Here is a 16,911-nt window from a genome sequence, read left to right as displayed (position 1 = left end):
CAAGTTCCCCTTACCGGTGCACATAAAAACACACACACACACACACACACACACTAGAGCGTGGGCCGGCGCGGGCGCGAGCAAATTTATACAACTTCTAGCAGAAATTGGAGCAATTTGCGGAAAAGCCTAGTCACAAACTATGTTTGTAGTTAGTTTTCCAAAGGTCTCCGGCTATTGCCTGTCTTGATATTTGGATAGGCCAGAAAGCAGGACTTTCCTTATTTCGTAAAACGGCTGAAAAGGTTTTAGACACACTTTTCGAATTATGTTTCTGTCAAAAGGAATTCAGACTATCTGCGCTAATGCTTAAGATATGACGAAACGTAACGTGAGCCTTAAGTACAAGTTGATGGTTTTCTTTCACTCAGTAGAAACTTTTAATTGTTTTCTGATATTTTCCTGGAGGTATCCAGTCTTCTCGAGAATAGTAGACTCTTGTAAACTCATTGTTGATAGTCTGTACACTGTCTGATGCAAACACTTACTGATTCGATCATCTATGTTCACACAATTCAGTAGGTATGTGCTAAAACAATCAGTAACATTCACAAATCCGGAAACTTTTGCACTGGTGTAAATATGATGTTCATTGCTTTGTGATGTCATGTATAATATGAAATAAAACAAAAAAAATAAATCAATCAAAGCAAAAATCACCACTCTCAAGGGGCTTTCTAGGGCCAATGAAACACAATCAACGAAACAAGACATCAGCTGCAAGAATCCCAATTCACCAGAAGCAAACCAGTTTGCTGTTTATGCAAGTGCATCTGAGAAGTTGAACCAGGGATTACCAGGACCAAATTCAAGGAGCGGTGAGAACAAGTCTTAAATCCGGAACGTTCGGATCTCAATGAAAGCGCCCAAACTACTGAGCCCTCATGAGTTAATATACACACCTTCATAACTTCACCTTGTTCGACTTCATTGGTCATCAACCCTTGTTTGTTCCCGTTGGAAGCCGCGCACGTACTCAGCCAGAAGTAAGAAATTGTTCTGCAAATTAAGGTGATTCCCTTTTTGTTAAACTTGGCACAATTTCACAGGACATTAAAATAATGCAATAAAAAGATGGGATCACCGTGCTTGTTTTCGTGCTGCATGCCCTTTATTCTAAGTGTTTATTATTATTTTATTTTTTTACCGAATTACGAAGCGTTCGCATCAACCGGAAAAAAGATTGTTCTTATTTCGCAAAAGCGACTGAATATTAGTGAAAACTCGAGTCTACTTGTCTGTTTGGGCAAAGGTACTTTCAGTACAGTGATTTCAAATTGCTCGATTGAGCAAAGAAATGTAACCAAACTAGATCGCTAAATCATCACCTCACACTCGGTGTCTGGCTCCAAATGCAGTTTCACGTCAGTTATATATAAATACCACAACTTGTACCATCCAACATTTTTTTCTCCCTAAAATATGTTTTCCGTGTACCTATTACGAGTACATAACACTGTTAAACAGGAGGCGGGGGGACGTCGCCGTGCTCTTTCAGGGGAAAGTAGTCATTCTTTGTCAGATTAAGCTTGGCGTCAATGAAAATCCGCCATTTTATCAATGAGCTCGAGTCAATGCGCGTGCCAATGACGCAAGAAATACGCGCAGCCGAGTTGCGCAATGCAAATATGTTTTACTGCGCTTCATTGCTTTCCATGCTTTCCTTTCTAGAAATTTTGAAAGAAAATGGAAAAAACATAAGCTTCCAGAATCTACAAGAGATTAAGTTTGTGGCACATGTTATTTATTGATAACCTAATTGTTTGGATAGCGTATCTATTTTAGGAACTTCAAAGACAACGCAGAGCCCACAGAGCTGTGGGACTCTGTCTAAAGAACAAAGCTGGCAACCTAACTATCTCGGTGTTGTTGCAGCGTAATGGGTAGAGCATCCGCGTGGTGTTACGAAGGTTGTAAGTTCGAATCCCATGATTTTTCAGTCGTCCTTTCGCCCGTTGCTAAGGAACTTTCTTATCACCCTTTCCGGGCGCATTATATCATTTAACCATCAAAAGTTACATCTTATCTATTGTGCATATTTCTCGGGAAATTGTTATAAATGCTGTCTAATCTTGTGCCAATTAAAATAAGTCTTTGTGATGGATGGCATGCCTATGGCATTAATTTTAACCATGTGCTTTTAACAAGCAAAGTGCATATCGGCTTTGTTTTGTTTTGTTTTTCTGACATGTCCTTCAACGTTTAAATGAATTCGATTTGTAAATGAAGACATATTTAAAGTACAGTGGGACGAAATCCTGTTTAGTGGAATTAAAGTACTTAATTACTATGAAATTAACAAATATCAAGAAAAACAGCATTAGTCACATTGATATATATGTATTTTTTTTTTGTTTTGTTTTTGAGTTTAATGTGCTTTATTGGCTTCCTGCATTACAATGGATTACAAAAACAGTTACCTATATCGCTTAATCTACTTTAAATTGGTTTCAGAAGCACTGACGTTAACATTTCTCTTATGCATGATTAAGTAATTTCATGTACGGTTTTGCGCTTAAACTGGGAGGAGTATTTTTTGTAGCTAATATCTAAAGCTTTCTATTCTGTACTTAAATAGAACTTTATTGACAAAGACAGAGAGGTGAATAGCTTGGTTTTGCATCTTACTGGTGTATATGCAGTATTTCATAAATAGGATTGAGTAATTAAATTTCTTCAGTATTTCTTTTTCATATGGGCCCGATGTGATGCCACATTGATATTGATAATTCACTTTTTAAATTTCTCGGTGATTTTCATTGCCTTCCTTGATTTCCTTATCAGATATGTAAGTAGCAATGAACTATCTGAACTCCAAAACGTTTTTTTTTTTTTTAAAAAAAAAAGGGCTACAGCTTCATTGTCATGCAGTTATGCATGTTTTCAATCCAAATAGAATTGTTTTAATTACTTAAGGACGTACGCGCTAATTGTTTGTTAGCAACTTTTACTGCGCAGGCAACGCGACTGTAATATGTCACGAATTACTTCTAGCATTAGTTAAGATATTAGGGAGCTTATGCAACAGCGACGGCGACGGCAACGAGAACGGTACAGCAAACTATAGATTCACGTTATTGTAATCACTTTGTGACTATTTCAACCTTTTTAATATGACAAGGGTGTGGTAGTTCCTCAAAAATATCACTGGTCGGAACGGCGCTTAATTTAGGGGAGAAAATGAAAATTTATCCTCAAGTGCTGACGTTCTTCATAAAACCTCGAATTTGGCTATTAAAAGTTGTTATTTTGCTGACGACACCAAAGAAATGGACAAAAGTGAAAAAAACACGTACAGGGAGTGCAAAGCTATTGTTTTTGTCCACTAAGTATGCAAATTTGGGAGGTTCTCTTTGCCGTCGCCATTGTCGTTGCTTAAGCTCTCTAATTCTCGGTTTTCACATGACGTCACGACCGCCATATTGGTGCCCTAAACAAAGAAAAGGCGGCCATGTTGGTGCCCCGACCAAATCCTCCGGGAATTTAACTCTACTATTATGCAAACGCTTCCTTTTGTTTTCGTTGAAAAACATGGCTGTTGATCACGTGAGTGAAAACCAGCAATAGGGGCTTTACGATGTACGACGGCGAGATCAACGAAAACGCCACCTGAAACTATAACTTTGCACTATCGTAAGTTTCTCACGGTTAGGCCATCTCTTTCGCCAATGTCGTACAATGTGGGCCAAGTATCCTAAAATAAATTGATACGAGCGTTCTCAGAGTAAAAATAGAGAATTATAGACTCACATTTGTGCGCTGGCGTTGTCTTCAAAACCTCAAATTTGGTGATTTCACGTAGTTGTTGTGCAGAGTGCCGCAAGGCTATGTGCTGAAATGCGTGCCGCACGTGCAATACGATTACTTTTTCTCTTTTAACCAATGATATTTTTGTCTCGTGGCGTTCTCGTTGACGACTGCATTGTAGATCGTAAAGTCCCTAATATGGCAACAAGAACGCCGAGGGAAAAGTGCCAAGCCGGCAAAAGAATGGCATATTTATTTTCAATTTATCATGAAATGTTAAAGAGAAATGAGGAGGAGGCTGGAAAGGGTCAGGAAAAGATAGTTTATCGAGTAGTGGCTGAAAGTTTTCAAACTCGAGGAATGTATTTTCTTTCCCATCCATTTAAATGGTGCGGACCTACGTGGAAACAGCCAGAGATTATAATTCACAAAAACCACACTCCTCAAGATGAGCATGACGGCAATGGAGAGATATGACACAAAACACTAACCAAATAAAGATGACGCCTGCTTCAAACTTCGTTGCTATGCTCGAGAAAGTTTTTTTTTTTAATGCCCCATCTCCCTTACCCATCGGACACAAGACTTTCCAAGTGAGCTGCCTTGCCTGAGCTATGCTTACTGGGCAAATAACAAACAACAACTGGACTAGAATGGCTATGGGCAATAAACCCATAGCCGCCTTTATTTAAACAATGTACAAAAACTTGTTCTCTTAATAACAATTTTGGCCCAGTAAAGGTGAGGGCACTGAAAACGCCAAAGCATATGCCTATACATATGCAGCGCCACCCCAGGCAAGTGCAGCACAACAAGAGAAGAAACCACAACATAAGGCATATTAAGTTTAAGGTAATGAAGGCAACCCCAGGCAATAGCCGCCCATGCAAGCTGAAAGCATAGGGTTGCCGCTAGAGATAATTATTAAAAGGAGCAATGCCAACCCAAAACAATAGCTGCGATCTGCAAGTAATACAGGACTCTCTCTTTTCTCGCCTGGGTTCCAGGCCCATTTTAAGGGCGGGGTAAGAGGGAGTCCCGGAACAGGACTAATACTGAAGTAGCTGAAAAGTGGACGAGTATGGTACTTAATTTCTGTCTTGCGTGATTGAGTTTCAGCTCGTTTACATCCATTCAAAACATATATCAGCGACACAGTTCTCTACGCGCAGCCTTGCAACATAGACATCACAATCTTTGAACGATATGCAAAGCTGAGTATTATCATAGTCCAGTCATTTTACGAAAAACACCCGTCAACCTGCAACAAACTGCAACAGAAGATATTTTAACGGTTTTAGACTGATTAAGAAAAAAAGGTTGGGTTTCGAAATAAAGGCTTTATTCCGCTAAGAAAAGAAGGAAAACCTGGAACTACGACGGCCAAAGGAAAACGTTGAGGGTACGATTCCGCTTGTGGACGGTTTTCATCTTTGCAGATATATAAATTTCTAACTTTTTTGAATTTGTTACTTGTACATGCTGAAAATTAAAAATGCCGAATCGATTACGCTAAATATTCTTGGGAAAAAAACGCGGGCTTCTGCGGTTCGCGAACACTGGTCTTGCAAGAAACTGGCGCCTTTTGGTGGTCACATGTTAGTTTTATAGCGAAGGATTTGTGCTTGCTGTCTGTTGATCGAATCATGAATGAAGTACAACCCCCCTAGTCCTAATTCTCAATGACAATCGAGGAATGAAGGTTTGCAGATCAACTTGTTGTTGCATCGGATCTACTCAATGTTGGAAGTAAACTTCAAGTATAAAAATTCTGCGTTTACTATAGTCCTGTTCCGGGACTCCCTCTTACCCCGCCCTGAAAATGGGCCTGGAACCCAGACGGGAAAAGAGAGAGTCCTGTATTACTTGCAGGCGCATGCTCGGAATGAGCTAATCATATTGCATTAGATGCCAGACTGGATATGTAAATAAAGGGAACCTTGAAACTCCGACAAAAAAATTGTATATGAAAATTACAGTGTGATTCGCAGTGTCAGGAAAGAGAACATCTAAATTATGCCTCGTCGTGACCAAACGAGGAGAAAAAACCCCGATCGCAGTGATGTTGGAGAATTATTGCCCAATAAATGAGAGAACATCGCAATAAATCGATGCAAAGGCTGAACTAGTTAATATAGCGTAGGATTTCACTAAGCGACAAAACAGGTCGGAGTCAGAATTTCATATTATCTGCAGTACTTTACCTCTAACAATGAGTTTCAGAAGGAAAGTGCTTTTAAGTAGCAACAATAAAAGCAAGGTGGCACACGCTTTTAAGAAGCATTTTTCATTCTTATTAATTAATAATCACGAAAAAGTTTTGACCAGAAAAAAAAATCGTGACAATTAACGTCCGGAATAATCGATGTTTGACTATGCATAAGGAACATTATTGCTTCATCATTGCGTTATCAACACAAACTGGTATGCAGAGAAACAAATAGTCCAGGTTGTGATTCAATCTCGTTTAAAAAACTTTTTATTTAACTTTATCAGGAATAATGCTCTGTCATGCAATCGTCTTTTAGTTTTTCTGATATAAAAATCATTGCAGTCTCAACACGCAGCTCTACATAAAACCTTAGCCATTTGGCCACGGCCTTAAGTCTGTCCTTGTAAGGACAAAAAGGTTTAATGTGACAAGTGCTTTGAAAAATTATTCTACGGAAAAATTAATAGTCTGATAGTCTGAGTAAATTACTCTACTCTAATTACTCAAAAAAAAAATTACTCTGTTTGTCACCGGTGTTTGTGTATTATTCCTGATAAAACTAAGACTATTTACGACATTTTTTACTTGACTGTTTTATATTAAGTATCCAAAAAATTTGTGCCCGATTTTGAAAAAAAATTGGTAAGCCTAAATTCCTGAAACAATCACAGTTTCAATAATTACTGTGCAACTCAAATATATGTTCACTGGATCAGTGCAATTATCCCACAACTAGATCGACAGAAGTAATGAACAAAAAATAAGAGTTCAAGCAGGATATTTATTAGTCTTCGTTGAGCGATTCACATCCACGACCTACATACAGTATATTTGTAAGTTTCAAGGAGTCTCGGGGGAGCAAACAGCTGCGCCAACATCATGCAGCTGTTCAGTTGGGTTTCAGGCACGAAATTCCATACTTTCATATGTCATTCATCTGATCTTCCACGATTGGGACTCACGATAAGAAGGACTGATTTACAGTTAACATCGGAATCGGATCGAAGAAAATCGCAAACATATTAAAGGAACAGCCATGTAGCAAATAGACTTGCCAAATCCTGTTGGAGGTTTAACAAAACCATCATTACCGGTAACGACTGCATGAATAGCTTGCAGTTGTTCCGCCTTAGGCACAAAGGAAAAGTGGCATTTCTTAAACGCGAGATCAATTGCCTCTAGAAACTTGGCGTTATAATTTCCTTTCACATTATCCCCATGTATCCAGTGTAAAAGCACTTGGAATAAACTATGCCCAAATAAGGAATCTTTTTCCAAATATGGTTTTTCCCCCAGTTTTGGGGGAAAAATGGCGTCATTCCGAGCATGCGCCTGCAAGTAATACAGAACTCTCTCTTTTCCCGCCTGGGTTCCAGGCCCATTTTCAGGGCGGGGTGAGAGGGAGTCCCGGAACAGGACTACGTTTACTACTGTTGTATCGAATTGACTTAATATTTGCAACGAGACGACTTCGCTATGTATCGAAACGACTTTGTATAGAAACGACCGGGCTCCCTTCACAGGGTTCACCAAAGTTCAAGATTCCGAAAGAACGGATACAATTCCTTGTGAAACAGCCTTTTAGTATTCTCGCTATAGCTGATGTTCTGGGTGTAAGTCTTCGGACAGTTAAAAGGCGTTTAAACAAATTCAGTCTGAGCTCAAGATCAGTCTACAGCACAATGAGCTATGAAGACCTGGACACCGCCATTAACAGTATTAGTATTGCAGTAGCCATTTTTATCCTAGAGACGCATAATCCGTCCAGACGAATTATGCTTCTCTCGTGTTATTTGTCTGGTGTAAAGACGGGTCGAACTACCCGCGTTGGGTGCTTACCAGTTAGCCAAAAAATCCGGATGAAAGGACCGTTGCATAAAGGTAAGCGATTTTCCGAATTTGTTGACAAACCGGATGAGAATGGTGCTTACAATTTACTACCTGGCATTCCATCTCGAAACTCACGAGAAAGGGCCTGGAAACGGATCAATTGTCGAAAATGGTAGGCACCCATTATCCGTCTGGACAAACTTGGGCAAACATTTGTTGTTCGTCTGGTTATGCGTCTCTAGTATAAAGACGGGCACAAGACGCATTGTCCCTGTGGACGAATATCGTTAAAACATAGTCCTTCTACTAAAGACGCATAACGTTGTATTTGATGGATATGACGAGACGTCTACAAAAAAACATGACGCAACAGAGGAGAGCGGGAGGGAAAGCTGACGCGACTGTAACTTTCGCAGAGAGCATGAAAGTCACTCTCAAAAAGGAGGTCTTCCTTTCCAATCCCAGAAACAAGCGACGGTTCATAAATATGCTGAGCTGGTGTCTCCAGCAGAGCAACTGTCCAAAATATCAAGCCAAAGGTGACGCCGATGTACGTATTGTAAAGACAGCCGTGGAATATGCTCAGGAAAAGTACTCTGTACTTGTCGGCGAAGACACGGACTTACTTGTCCTGTTGCGCTTCTACATCCGCCTGGATAGCCGGGACGGAGAAAAACAAGAACTCAAAAAGACGTTTATGGAATCAGAAGCCATTAAGAAGCAGTTAGGAAGGAGTGATGTTTGTCACAACATGTTATTCATTCACTCGGTTTTGGGGTGTGACACAACTTCTCTTTTCTATGAAATTGGCAAGGCCACAGCTTCACAGAAATATACCAATTCTTCCACTTTAGAAGGCAAGCGAAGGTCTTCGACTTGCGTTTCTCCATGGATGATGTATTGCTAGCAGGCGAGAATGCATTAGTATCTCACTACTGTGGAAAGCATGAAGACAACGTTGATAGGTTACGGTACCAAAGATACTATCAGGAACTTGCCACCAAGCGCTCACAGCTACAGCCTCAAAATTTGCCACCGACGTCGGCAGCGGCGCGTTACCACAGCTTAAGGGTGTACCTGAGGGTGAAACAGAGGCAAGGTAAAGGGAAAGGCATATCAATTGAAGATTGGGGATGGAGGCTTACCGGTGACCAAATAATCCCTGTAATGACCGACTTACCAGCTGCTCCTAAATCTTTACTTCGGATGGTCATATGTAACTGCTTCTCAGATTGTGTCAGCAAAAGATGCACCTGCCGCAAGTATGGCCTCGAGTGTTCCCCTGCATGTGGTCAGTGTAGGAGTACGGCATTTGCAAATTGTTCAGACCAATATGATAATGGCGATGAAGTTGAAAAAGATTAGATGGGTACATTGAAACAGTGAAACTTTGAGAAAGATGGCAGACTTTGTTTTTTCTCGTTTATCTCGTTTGTGAACCCCCTCGCATGCGACGGTTGCGCCCGCAGTACACGCAGCAGTCAAAATTGACTGTCCTCCGTAAGTGGCACGTTTCATGTGTGCCTAAATGACTTAGTTTGTTTAGCTACAAGAAATGCCACTCGAAACGAACCGATCATGGGTATTTTTTCTAATTTTTTTCCCAAGTTGAAGAAACATAAAAACAAAATTAAAATTGTCTTGACCCATTCTAATACTTACCTAGAGATTGCTGGGTTAAGTTCGACGAAGAACGAGATAATTATTTAGTGTATAATTTCACAGCTAAAATCTTGCCTGGCGAAAACAAGCCAGCGAGTTGCCGGACGTGGATGACCCGGTTTTGGCGACAAACTTAAAGTTTCAAACCGAAAAATGCAAATTTTTAATTTGTTTCTACTGTATCTGTTTGTAGTTTTTCGTTTCTTAAACCCTTTGTGGGTTAGCTATGCGGTCTCCAGAAAGAAAAGTTCCCCGATTTAAATGCCTTTCATGTGAACATTCATTCTTTTGTAGACCAGATATGCCATACACACTTGAAATTAAAGTTCAAAGAACTTCCGGACAGGGGGCCCATTGTATTTGACCCAGCGCTAGTCAGAGCAGCTCAGTTAGCTGACATCCATCTGTTGAACGAAGCTAAAGAGAGAGGGAACGATATGAAGTTTCTCGCACAAATGTACTTTGGACTGGAGGAAGGTTTCAACAAACTTCTTCGAAGCCGAGTCCTGTCTGCGAAGTCTTCCTCCGCCGAATAAGTCCGTAACTATCTCAGTCCACCTTGAATAAAATCTTAAATCCGCTCTATTGATACAATCCATATTATTGCAAATATTCACCGTAAGCTATTGTAATATAATCTAAAATCCATGTATATAAGTTAGTGAAAGAGAAAAGCGATAGAACTGAATGTGGATATCGAAGATCAACCAGATCAACTGCAATTTTCGATATTTTGCATCTAACCAATCAGAGAGCACACAATTGCTGTGATGTCAGGACAGTAAAGTTTTTCCCGCCCACGGAATGCTGATTGGTCAATTCAAATTTCAGAGGCCCCGGCCGTATGCAAGGCAGTTGTTGCGCACAACGGATATCTCAGATTATTTTTATATTTTAAAAATTCTATTGTGTGGACCCTCCTAAGGCGAGGCATAACGACTAGAATGCGAATACGATATTTTTATCGTTGCTGCGAGAGATTCTCATCTTGTTTTGAATCAGATAAATGTTTGCACGCAATGTTCAGTAGAGTCAATCGATTTTTGACAATTCTAGTGTAGTTTTGACGATAAACAAGATTATTAAAAACTGAACTACGGATATCACATTTCCAGCATTTTCATTGGCTCGCAGGACACAGGTTATCAGCTCATATACCTGCACTACCAAATATGGTCAATGAACACAGCAGCAAATACACAGTTTTGCGGCTCCGAGAAAAAATGGCCAAATAAATTCAACATAAAAGAGTTGTGATGTTGGGGTTTTTAATAAAACAATTATTCTACTCGGGCTTGCTGGATATGAAATGATCATAACCAACGAGGCGAGTAGCGCCAAGTTGGTTATATATATCATTTCATATCCAGCGCGCCCTCGTAGAATAATTGTTAAATAATAAAAAACTTCTGGTGATTGGCCTCGTTTTCATGTCTCAAGAGACAGACAGCGTGTTCTTTCCTACGTCATTTTGGCGGTGTTCCCGTGCTTGCATCTTCTGGGACTTTTAGTTTGTTCTTGGGGTTAATTCTAAGTAATTGTCGAGGAGAAAGTTTCTGTTGCAATTAGTTGCAGGTCATTCTTTAGAATGACTGGACTGTCAGCATAGAAATGATAGTCGAGTCCATAACTTCACATTATCTCAGCAAGTGGTGCAGTATACAATAGATACAAATGGGGACCTACGACAGAACTCTGCGGAACGCCCACAGTCAAATCCCTAATCGTCAATTTTGCATCATTAATTTCGACAAAATGAGATCGGCCAGACAGATGAGAATGGAACCACTGCAGAGCAGTTCCCGTGATGCCAAACGAGTTCTCCAGACCGTAAAGTAAGAATGATTAGCCGTGTCAAATGCCGCTGATAAGTCTAATAACAATAGCAACACATTGTCCCCTCTGTGCAGTGAAAGTAAGATGTCATTTGTGATCGTTAGTAGTGTGGTCTCTGTACTGTGGTGCGCTTTGTAAGCAGATTGAAAACGTTCATGCAAGCCATTAACCGTGAGATAATTATTTGGCTGTACAAATACAGACTTTTCTACAGTTTTGAAAGAAACTTCAAATTGGACACCGGGCGGAAGTTAGAAAATTTCTCACAGTCAGCATTTGGTTTCTTTAGTAGCGGCCGCAACGAAGCAATCTTAAGATCCTCCGGCATCGATCCAGTCAACAGCGACAGATTGATTACCGTTTTGAATACCGGGACAAGGGCCGAATAGCAACTTCGCATTATGGTTGCTGGAAGGGATCAACTTTACAAGCCTTGATAGTGGAAATTCTGATCAGTTTCAAGACGTCAGTGACCAAATCAAACTCACATAACTGTGACAGGCAGGTGGGCCTGGCCAGACCAAGAGACTGAACAAGTGCACATTTCCTAAGTACACGATCTTCACGAATCCTTTCTATCTTGGAAGTGAAAAAATCTGTAAAACGATTAGCAAGTTGTTGATCATTATCCGCAGAAGCGTAATGTTTCTCAGTTTGCCTTTGAAGTAGCTTATCTATAGATCGAAAGAGGAGCCTGGTGTCATTGGCGTTGTCCTGGATAACCGACGAATAACAGAATTCCTTGGCTTTGTATAGCATTGTATTCACAACACCTCATTGCTCTGTGTAGCTCGATCTGTCTTACTCAATACGGCTAGAGCGCCACCTGCCCTTTAACCTACACCGCTTCCTCTTCTTATTGTTCTCATTGCCAATGTCCTCGTTATACCAGGGGGCGTTTGGACGAAGGACGATGGTCCGAGATTTCACCGGAGCCAATACATCCATGGTATCACGCAAGACGTTATCCTACCTATCAACCAGCAGCTCCAGTTGGAGATCACTGACATCTGCTAGCAGGCTTGACGAGATGATCATCTTATTATAAGCCTCAAAATCAAAATTCCTGAGCCTGTGCTAAACAACAGACTTTTGCTAATTGAGCGGTTTCTGAAGATTCAGCTGAAAGCCAATAGCTTTGTGGTCAGAAATTAACTTCTCCATTACAACAAGTTCATCAACTTTGAAAGCCTCAGCATCCTTCCTAGAGATAACAAGGTCTAAAATATGACAACTCCTATGGGTGGGAACAGCCACATGTTGTTTCAGGTTAAACAATTCCAATAAACTGCCAAACTGTGCCGCATATCTGTCAGCCGTATCATCCATGTGGAAGTTAAAGTCGCCAATGATGATAAGCAGTGATCACTATTTTTTTAAAACCCGAATCACTTACTATTCTTACAATCTACAGAATACGATGAAATGAAAAAAAAACTATAATGTAAGAAATTATCTTTTTGAAAATTTTTCTTTCCTTGTGTTCTGAATTCCGGAAACGGTTACAACGGGTAGCGCTTGCGAAAACGCTCGTTGAGGATTAACTCTATTGTAAAATCGAGTGTTCCGCAAGGATCTTTGCTGGGGCCTACCTTATTTCTAATGTACATCAATGACCTTCCGAATGTAATCATGCACTCTAAACCTTTTTGGGGAGCGGGATTTGGGACTGCATATAAGGAGAGGACGCGGGATTTAGCTCAATTGCAAAGCGGAATCCGGAAAATCCTCTCTTTAAAGCCCCGAGATCCGGGATTTCTGATGGCGAAGATTTTAAATTAAACTCAACATTTCCCGTTGGCAAAGACGGAAACTACCGGAAATTTAAGCTAAGAATTTTTCAACCACGCTGACACGTACCTTTTGTGACCTCTACGACGTAAATCTTTGTCGGAAACTTTGGCCGTTATAAGATCCAGTTACACAAAGGCCTCGTAACTTTTGTTACCCGTAAACAAGTCACATTTTTTTTTAAACAAAAAGTGTCTCGTTTATTGCCGGTTTTCACTGTCACACCATCATCAAAGCCATTCAACTAATAAAGTCAAGAATCAAAGAGACAAAAAGGAGATATTCAAAGAAAGGTTCTACTCAGATTTATAAGGCTTTGTATGGAGACGCCATGTTTGTGCCCCACTGAGGGGAACAAATATGGCTGCTGGAAGCAAATAAAAACATAGGTCGTCGAGTTTTGCTATAAAAAGCCTGTAGTCGGCTTCTGAGGGCTCATAAACATCCACATGAGTACCTATTCTCATTAAAGGACTGTTTAGATTGCGAAATCTCAGCGGATAAGTCACTTTTTTAAAACTACGTGACAGCATTCACGGCCCCCATTTTGATATCGTGTCAGGCAAAAGCTTAGAAATTCAACCTTGCGTTATGAAAAGGCGAAAAACGCTATCAAACTGAACATTTGTATAAAGATAGGTCTTCGGCTGTTCTAATAACTAACTAAACTAAAATATCAAAAGGATTAATAATTCCTTATTTTTCATTTTGATGACAGTACGTGAAAACCAAGAATCGCATACGCTAGAATAGACCTTTTTCGATATATTAAAATTCAGCTTTAAAGAGTGGTTTTATAAGAAACGATTTAGAAATACATGAAACAAGAAATATAAGTGAAAGAAACCGACGTTGCATCTTGCGCCATTATCAAGGTTATAAAGATAAAATGCGGTTTGTGAAAAGGCTAAGTTGAAACGAATTTGCATAAAAGAGTGCCAAGCTAATTACATGAATACTTTAGCACGAAGAGAATCCGACTGTACATTCAATGCTAGTTTAAGATATTGAATACACAGCATTTCATTAACAAGGCAGTCAAATTTGTTCGTGCATTTCTTGATTACATTGAAGCGTGCTAAGAAATTGTTCGGAACAGCAGTGTTATGTTCTTTGCAATAATGCCTGTAAATAGATGACGCCTTTTGACGGTGTCCCTCAACGCGCGTGTGAAGGTGGCCCTTTGTGTACCATGGAGCTGTTCGAGAAGCCGCTGTGGGGATGGGGTAAGTGTTGTAAATGAAATGACTGTACCTCATCGGGTGGAGTTAATTTGACCTCGGACCCAAGCTTCGTGTCTTCACGGGTCATCAGTTACTGTTAAATTCATCAGCTATCGTGGAATCGAAGGAGAAAATGCTCATTTCCAGCCAAGTGCGAGGGGATTTTTGACTACGAAACATTCTCGGAGGTTCGCAAATGATGTAGCTTTAGCTTTGCGTGAAAAAATCTTGGCTGGGATGGATTTTCGAGTCGCAAACCGCCTCTGAGTTGACAACGGTCGAAATCTTAGTGTGCAGCCTTGACTTCGTCTTAGAACATTGAAAACACGGACTTCCCGAAACTGTAAAGTAAGCTCCAGAAGGCACAAGAATACACCAGAGGTGAGTCATTTTGATTAATTTTATTAAATGAAAGTTAAATTGAGCATTTTTTAGGCTTTATAATCGACGGTATTTGATTTCCCATATAAAGTCTTATAACGCGTTTAAATTCTCAACGGCTGTCTGCAGTGACACGAGCTTGGGCTGCCTATGGGCTAACAACCACTACACCGCGCATGGACGAATTTAGAGTCGAATTTAGCATAAACCGCTCGCTTTGAAACAACCTCATTCCCAGAGTCTCTCTCTATTGTCGTTGAGAAAACCAACGCTGGTCACGTGGCACTCGTCGACAAACATGTTCCTACTGGGGTAGTGTTTTCGTTTAACTGGGCGAAAGCGTATATTCGTTTGACAAGGCATTTTTTAAATAAGTAATCTTTAGCTTACAATGTAAGTATAAAAAAGGTCAAAAGAGCTGATGCTATATTCCCACAGGAGATGAATTCCCAAAAAAGCGGTCAACCTAAAAACAAGAGCTTTTGTGACCGACCAGACAACTGTAATGTCGCGGCGATTGACGTTCACAAAAAAAAAAAAAAAAAAAAAGATTTCGGTCCTCGCTAAAGGTGCTTCCACCGAACATACACTAACATAAAAGAATACACCAGACACTACGTTTCCTTGATTAAAATGTCTCTTTTATTTTACGGGGGTTAAATTTACACGCTATTAAAGAGCTATGCCGTGTTAAAAGAAATATCTTAGTGACATCGACAATTTACACGAAGTTGTTGAAATATAAATGTCATAAGTCAAAACTGTCTACTCGCTGTACATGATTTCGACTTAAGGAATCCCGTTGTTTAAAATTCGAAAGAAAAACGAAAAATTCAAGAATAAAATAAAATACCTGCACATGTTTATACAGTTTGATTTGATGATTTGAGGACGATACGTATGCCACAGCGATCGCTTCGGCAGTAAATTTGCGATTTTCGCCTTGTTTTCGAGATGGATTCGCCGGAAAAACCTTCGGTTAAAGAGCAAAGTTTCCCAGTTATTTTAGAATATGTTAAGAGCTTGGATGAGCATGTAAAAAGGCAATATCTTCAGAAGATCGATCCCGCAGTCCTCAACGCCGGTGTGAATCTGGACGCTGAAAGTTTACCTCCCATGGAATCAACGGATATCTTTAGTTACTTGGTGCTGGGAAAGAGTTTTTATACAAGTTAAAAGAACAATTCAAGAACTTTAAAAGCTTGGAGGCTCACAAATGGTTGACATCTGATTTTGTTATCAGTGTACAAGGATGTGTTGTCGCAGAAAAGTTTGTTGTGTTGGGCAAAGTAAAACACTCTCAAAGAATGAATGATCCGGCGATCTCCACTTGGATAATAGCAAGTAAATAAGGCACGGTTTTGTCGGCCCATTGCATGGACTGTAAAGCAGCCAGTATCCTATTATACATGTATTGAAGCATCCAGGTTACATGCTCGTGGTTGTTACCATAGGCAGCCCAAGTGCGCGTCACTACAGGCAGCCGTTGAGAATTTAAACGCGTTATAAGACTTTGTATGGGAAATAAAATACCGTCGATTATGAAGCCTAGAAAACGCTCAATTTAACGTCCATTCAATAAAATGAATGAAAATGACTCACCTCTGGTGTATTCTTGTGCCTTTTGGAGCTTATCTTACCGTTTCGGGAATTCCGTGTTTTCACTGTACTAAGACGAAGTCAAGGGGGTTGACTCCCACATAAAAAAGGGAGGGATGCTCGTCGTCTCGCTTAAGGGTGTAAATTTTGGATTTTGGTCTTACTTAGGGTGTTCTGGGAAAAACGCAATCATGTGTAACCGTAAAGGTCTCCTTCAGGGTTGCGCGCGAAGAAATGTAAAAGTGTATATTTACACTTTTACGTTTCTTCACGTACGTGAAAGTATTAGATGATAATGTCTTTGGCATTATTAAAAGTCTGTATTTTTTATATATCCGTGTTTTAATATGGTCTCTTTTAGGCGTCAAAAAAAGCCTGGGCCACGCCCAGATTGGTCTCCTTTAGGTATTTAATTTGAAATTTCAAACGGGCATCCCTGCCCTTTTTATATGGGAGTCTTCCCCCGAGACCATTACACAGGTGAAAACTTGAATGACGCGAGTCCGATCGATTTGACCACAACTTTTTGCCTTTCACGTCGAATTCTATGTGTAGTCTATAAAGCCTACTGCGGTCAAAAGTTTTGTCGACGGCCATCGGGTCAAAAAATCAATTTCCTGCTGATTCCCT

This window comes from Montipora foliosa, chromosome 13 (assembly GCF_036669935.1).
Source record: "Montipora foliosa isolate CH-2021 chromosome 13, ASM3666993v2, whole genome shotgun sequence".
Lineage (NCBI taxonomy): Eukaryota > Metazoa > Cnidaria > Anthozoa > Scleractinia > Acroporidae > Montipora > Montipora foliosa.
The sequence above is the reverse complement of the archived record's forward strand: the minus strand, read 5'-3'. Positions refer to the sequence as shown.